Here is a 6,882-nt window from a genome sequence, read left to right on the forward strand (position 1 = left end):
TTTAGTTAATTTTATACTTAATTTTGATTGATTTTGATTATTTTGGACAAATTCGCGCAAAGGGCGAAAATTGGCTTAGTTGACACTGCTGAAAGCACGAAACCGAGAAGCAATTTGAAGTTTCGAGGCACATTAATTTCTAGCCTACGACGGTCCAGAAATGTGTATTAATTGATAATTGAATTAATTTTAATTTATTCCCCATTTAATTTGGGTTAAATAAAATATTTTTAATTAATTATGGAGAAAGGGTCCAGTTGAACAGCAATGGTCGAACCATATTGAGTGAACCGAACCAGCCACTAAATGGGCAGCCCAGAACCGTCCATATGCTGACCCAAATCAGCATTTTAGCTGATTAATATGCTTGCAAAAAGGCGTTTAAAGAACTTTCAAAATGTATTCAAACCCTTCATGTAATTGTGGCTTTATGAAACTGCCCCAAGCTTAAAATAGCAAAGTTGAAACTCTCAACTTTGCCATGTGTGTGGCCGGCCAAGGGAGGTCTATTAGGTTGATTCTTTTTGCTATTTTTAGCTGCCATATTCAGATATAAAAGCCACCCCTTTCTGATCATTCAAAGCATCCCTCATCCATCCCTCATTCCACAATATTCTCTCATTCCCTCTCTCACTTTTCTCTCATTTTTCCATCCCATTTCACTTATTGTTCAAATTCTGATTTCTTCTCTTGGGAAAGAGGCTCCCATCAGCCATTTTGGAGCAGCAATTAAATGTTCATAAGCCACCTTGATAGCCGAGGGCAACAAAGAATGAAGAATGGAGCAACTAGTCAAGCCACGGGGAAACACCAGATTTGCTTCTTGTTCCCTATCTCTTTTATTTTTGTTGTTGTTTTGACGAACATGTTTATGAATATTTATGCTATTGAAATGGTTATTTTAATCAATTTATCTTAAACTAAGTTTGGGTTGGGTTGATTATATTCTGCCTGCTTGAATTGTTAAAATGATGTTTATGCTGTTATAAGCCTTGGTAAATTGCTTGGTTAAGTAAAATCATGCCTAAGTTATTCTTGCATTACGAATGTGAGGTAACTAATGAATTAATTGTTTAAACGGATTGCAATTGTAATTAATTGACACAGTACTTAATCAGTGCATGTTTATTCTTCTAAGGCAGCTGAAGGTTAAATTAGCAATGTATCTGGTGATATTATTGCCTTGCATAACTTGCAAGATTATTGTAATTAAATTGTTTCAAGGTAGAGATGCCTTGTTACCTCACCTACTCTTTTATATGCTGATTAGATTTAATTAATCGTTTGAATTGACATGGGGACATGTAAGAGATTAGTTCAGTTTAATGAGTATGTATGTGCAATAACATGTTTGCTTACTAGAATCTATTTAGTCGGTTGAATTGACATAGGAATATGTCAAGAGATGAATGGATTTTTGTATGTGAGTTTGTTCATAAGTTAGCAGATTACCGGGTTGCTGTGAATTTATTCGTAACAGTGTAAACATGAGTTTAATAATTCTGAGTTCAAGAAATATAATTAATCCAACACAAGTATGTTACCTTGATTAAATCTTATTTGAAATCGTGCATTAGAACTCCTTTGTATTACTTTTAGTTATTTATTTAGTTTTTAAATAGTTTTTGACTACCTTTTTAAAACCAAATTATTTTTACCTCACCAAAGTGTTTTACAATTAATTTCATAAATAATTCTTTTTTACAGTCCCTGTGGGTACGATAACTCGACATTACTTGTCACTTTATTACTTTTTGCGATTGTGTACACTTGCACATTTTTCTGTCATTCCAAGTTTTAGGCGCCGTTGCTGGGAACTGTTCTAAAAAAAAGCCATTATTTTTGGTTTAATTTTCTGTTTAATTTTTAACTTAATTAACTTTTCTTTGCTAATTTCAGGTGTTTATGAGTATTGACTAGATTATTAACATACTTCCTGTAGACCCTGAGATAGAACGAACCTTTCGACAGCGAAGAAGACAAGCGAACGAGAGAAGGACTGAAGGAATGAATTTCGAGAATATGAATCAAGGAAACGGAGCAAACCTTGCTCAAAATCCTATCCTTGTTGCTGATGATAGGGATAGAGCCTTAAGACAGTATGTAGTGCCTGTATTTAATGATCTTAATCCAAGTATTAGGAGACCTAAAATCGAGGCACAATAATTCGAGCTGAAGCCAGTCATGTTCCAGATGCTTCAGACGGTGGGCCAATTCAGTGAAATGCCTACTGAAGATCCTTATATTCACCTAAGACTATTTATGGAGGTAAGCGTCTCTTTCAAATTAGCTGGAGTTCCCGAAGATGCATTATGATTGAAGCTGTTCCCGTGCTCACTAAGGGACAGAGCTCGAGCCTGGTTGAATTCATTGCCACCAAACTCAATTTCTATATGGCAAGAGTTAGCCGAAAGATTCCTAATAAAGTATTTCCCACCTAGCAAGAATGCTAAGTTGAGGAACAAGATCACTGCCTTCCAACAAATGGATAATGAGTCCTTGTATGAGGCATGGGAACGATACAAAGAACTATTACGAAAATGCCCTCACCATGGAATCCCACATTGCATCCAATTTGAGACATTTTATAATGGTCTCAATGCTCACACGAGGATGGTAGTGGATGCTTCTGCTAACGGTGCTCTCCTTTCTAAGTCTTATAATAAGGCTTATGAAATCATCGAGAGGATCGCTAGTAACAATTATCAATGGCCAACCAATCAAGCCGCATCAGGAAGACGAGTCGCTGGAATACATGAAGTGGATGCTCTCACTTCACTTGTATCTCAGGTATCTTCAATCTCTTCAATGCTTAAGAATTTACCACTAATGGGTCTAACAGTTTTGCAGCCCAACCACCTCACCAATTTGAGAGTATAGCCTGTGTTTATTGTGGGGAAGGAAATTTGTTTGAAGAATGTCCATCGAACCCCAAATCTGTATATTACATGAGTAACCAGAACCAAAATTGAGGAAGGCAAGAACTGCAATCCAACTTTTATAACCCATCGTGGCGAAACCACCCGAATTTTTCCTGGAGTAACCAAAGGGCTGGAACCAGTAACAACTACGCTCAACCTAGACCGACTCAGCCGCTTAATTTTTCCCAACAAGCTCTGAAACCAGCTCAGGCTGAATCATCCAATAGCTTAGAGAATTTATTAAAAGCATACATGGAAAAAAATGACGCCACTCTAAGGAATTTGGAGAATTAAGTGGGCCAGGTTGCTACTAAACTCAGGGATCGACCACAAGGTGCTTTACCTAGTGATACAAAGAATCCAATAAAATCGAGGAAGGAACATTGCAAAGCGTGAACATTAAGGAGTAGAAAGACAGTAGAGCCCAACACTATCGAAGCTGAAAAGGAGCTAGCTGATGCAAGGCTCAGAGGAAGTTTAACCGAGTGTTGAAATTTCAGTTTCATAAGAATCAAAATTTGCAAAACCCGACAAGGTAATTCTAGAACCAGCTAATTCTGATCAACTAACAACTCCGTTAGATGCAGAATTACCGCAGAAAATGAATCAACTAGTTCCAGTAAATAAACCACCATCACCCTACCCTCAAAGACTTCAGAAGCAGAAATAGGATATTCAATTCAAGAAATTCCTAGATGTACTCAAGCAACTTCACATCATCATCCTGTTGGTTGAAGCACTTGAACAAATGTCGAACTAAGTCAAGTTCATGAAGGATATCCTGTCCAAAAAATGAAGACTTGGAGAATTTGAGACGGTAACTCTGACGAAGGAATGCAGTGCATATCTTCAAGACAAACTACCCCCAAAGCTGAAGGAACCTAGATGTTTTACCATACATTGCAACATTGGAGCAACATATTGTGGTAAGGCACTATGTGACTTGAGTGCAAGTATAAACTTGATGCCTATGCCAATATTTAGAAAGTTAGGGATAGGGGAAGTTAGACTTACTATGGTTACACTTCAACTAGCAGATCGATCCTTAGCACATCCAAAAGGAAAAAACGAGGATGTATTGGTACGTGTAGATAAATTTATCTTCCTTACTGATTTTTTTATCCTAGACTTTGAAGTAGACAAAGAAGTGTTAATTATCCTAGGAAGACCATTCTTAGCAACCGGAAGGACCTTTATTGATGTGCAGAAGGGCGAGCTTACAATGCGTGTTCAGGATGATCAGGTAACATTTAATGTTTTTAAGTCTATGCGATTTCCTGACACAATTGATGATTGTTCTACGGTATCCAATTTAGAGGATTTAATATTGGAAAATGAGCTAAACTATGTTGAGGATCCGTTGGAACAAATATTGACATCAGATCCTCCAAATGATGAAGAGGAGGATGAATAGTTAGCTTTATTAGAAGCTAATCAAAGGGGATTTAATCCGCAATCCCGTTTTGAATCTTTGGAGTTAGAGAAGAGGGAGTATGCCTAACCAAAAGCGTCAATCGAGGAACCACCTAAATTAGAACTTAAGGTATTACCTTCACATTTAAAATACGTTTGTTTAGGTAATGCTTCTACTCTACCTGTGATTGTTTCAGTAGAATTAACTACTGAGCAAGAAGAGAAACTCATCTTAGTGTTGAAACAATTCAAGAAGGCTATCGGATGGACCATAGCTGACATCCTCGATATTAGTCCATCTGTATTCATGAACAAGATTATCCTGGAAGATGGTGAAAAAGGGACGATTGATGGACAATGAAGATTGAACCCCATCATAAAGGATGTGGTGAAAAAGGAGATTATCAAGTGCTTAGTGAGGGTATCATTTATCCCATTTCAGATAGTTCGTGGGTAAGTCCAATCTAGTGCGTGCCAAAGAAGGAAGGTATCGTAGTCATAGAGAACGAGAATAACGAGTTGATACCAACTAGAATAGTTACGGGATGGAGGATTTGCATTGATTACCGGAGGCTGAACAAGGCAACTAGAAAAGATCACTTTTCTTTGACGTTCTTGGATCAGATGTTGGATAGACTCGCGAGGCAAGACTATTACTATTTTCTTGATGGATACTCGGGGTATAATCAGATTACAGTAGCACTAGAAGATCAACACAAGACAACGTTCACCTGCCCTTACGGTACATTTGCATTTAGACGCATGCCATTTGGTTTATGTAATGCACATGCTACATTTCAAAGATGTATGATGTCTATTTTTACTGACATGGTTGAGAAGTACTTGGAAGTTTTTATGGATGACTTTTCAGTATTCAAAGATACTTACAATGATTGCTTAGCCAATCTAGCTAAGGTACTAAGGCGATGCGAAGAAATTAACCTAGTACTTAATTGGGAAAAGTACCATTTCATGGTACGAGAAGAAATTGTTCTAGGGCATCAGATAACGAGTTTGGAATCGAGGTAGACAAAGCAAAGGTAGATGTTATTGAGAAGCTCCCACCTCTAATATCTGTAAAGGGTGTTAGGAGCTTTTTGGGCCACGCTGGTTTCTATCGAAGATTTATCAAGGACTTCTCCAAAATTGCTAAACCCTTATGCAAACTATTGGAGAAGGACACGATGTTCAAGTTCGATGATGAATGCTTAAAAGCTTTCAAAGATTTGAAGAGTCGATTAGTTACGGCACCTATAATCGTCACACCAGACTGGGATTTGCCATTTGAATTAATGTGTGACGCAAACAACTTTGTGGTAGGAGCTGTCATGGGCTAGCGAAGGAACAAAGTTTTCCATCACATCTACTATGCAAGCCGGACTCTTATAGGAGCTCAATTGAACTATATAGTAACAGAAAAAGAGTTACTTGCTATCGTATTTGCTTTTGACAAGTTTTGATCTTATCTTGTAGGTACCAAAGTAACTGTTTATACGGACCACTTGGCAATTAAGTACTTACTTGCCAAGAAAGATACTAAGCCGAGACTGATCCGATGGGTGCTTCTACTTCAAGAGTTCGATCTAGAAATTCAAGATCGAAAAGGAGTAGAAAACTAAGTTGTAGATCACTTGTCCGGATTGAAGCCGCAAGAAGGGAATTCTCCTATCATGCCAATTCAGGAAACATTTCCAAATGAACACATACCGAAGGTAAGTCATGTCCATAGTACCCCTTGGTTTGCTGATATTGCTAACTATTTAGCTTGTGGTTTGATGCCAATTGATAAGACTTATCAACAAAGGAGAAAGTTTCTTCACGATGTGAAGTACTATTTCTGGGAAGAGCCATATTTGTTTAAAAGGTGTGCAAACTAGATAAGATAAAGTACAAAAGATTTTATACCATTGTCAGTCAGCTCCGAGTGAGGGACACTTCGGAGGTACTTGTACGGTGGCCAAAGTATTGCAAGCTGGATTCTTTTGGCCACCACTATTCAAAGATGCATATGCGTACGTAAAGAGCTATGACCAATGTCAAAGGGTCAGAAATGTCACCAACAGAAATGAGATGCCTCGAACAAACATCATTGAGGTAGAATTGTTCGATGTATGGGGTATTGTCTTTCTTGGTCCTTTCCCTCCGTCTTTTGGTCACAAGTATATATTGATAGTAGTAGACTATGTGTCCAAGTGGGTCGAGGCTGAAGCTTATCCGACAAATGATGCTAGGGTTGTAATTAAGTTCTTGGAAAAACATGTGTTCACAAGGTTTGGAACCCCAAGAGCTATCATTAGTGATGAAGGGTCCCACTTCGTGAACAAGTGGTTAAGATGGTTATTAGACAAGCACAGAGTGAAACACATGGTTGCAACAGCTTACCATCCGCAGACGAATGGGCAAGCTGAACTGGCAAATAAGAAAATCAAAGGCATACTTGAGAAGGTAGTTTGCCCAAACCGACGAGATTGGTCCAAAAGGCTGGAAGATGCTTTATGGGCTTACAGAACAGCATACAAGATGCCTTTAGGGATGTCACCCTACAGGT

General features: G+C 38.1%; 1 non-coding gene across 1 annotated transcript; it reads right to left on the bottom strand.

Moving 5' to 3' along the window:
- Positions 1-2,451: 2,451 nt before the first annotated feature.
- LOC128294717 (small nucleolar RNA R71) lies at positions 2,452-2,558 on the bottom strand. The gene has a single exon (XR_008285024.1). It is a non-coding gene; the product is annotated as a small nucleolar RNA R71 (small nucleolar RNA).
- Positions 2,559-6,882: the final 4,324 nt, after the last annotated feature.

Source organism: Gossypium arboreum, chromosome 6, assembly GCF_025698485.1.
Source record: "Gossypium arboreum isolate Shixiya-1 chromosome 6, ASM2569848v2, whole genome shotgun sequence".
NCBI lineage: Eukaryota > Viridiplantae > Streptophyta > Magnoliopsida > Malvales > Malvaceae > Gossypium > Gossypium arboreum.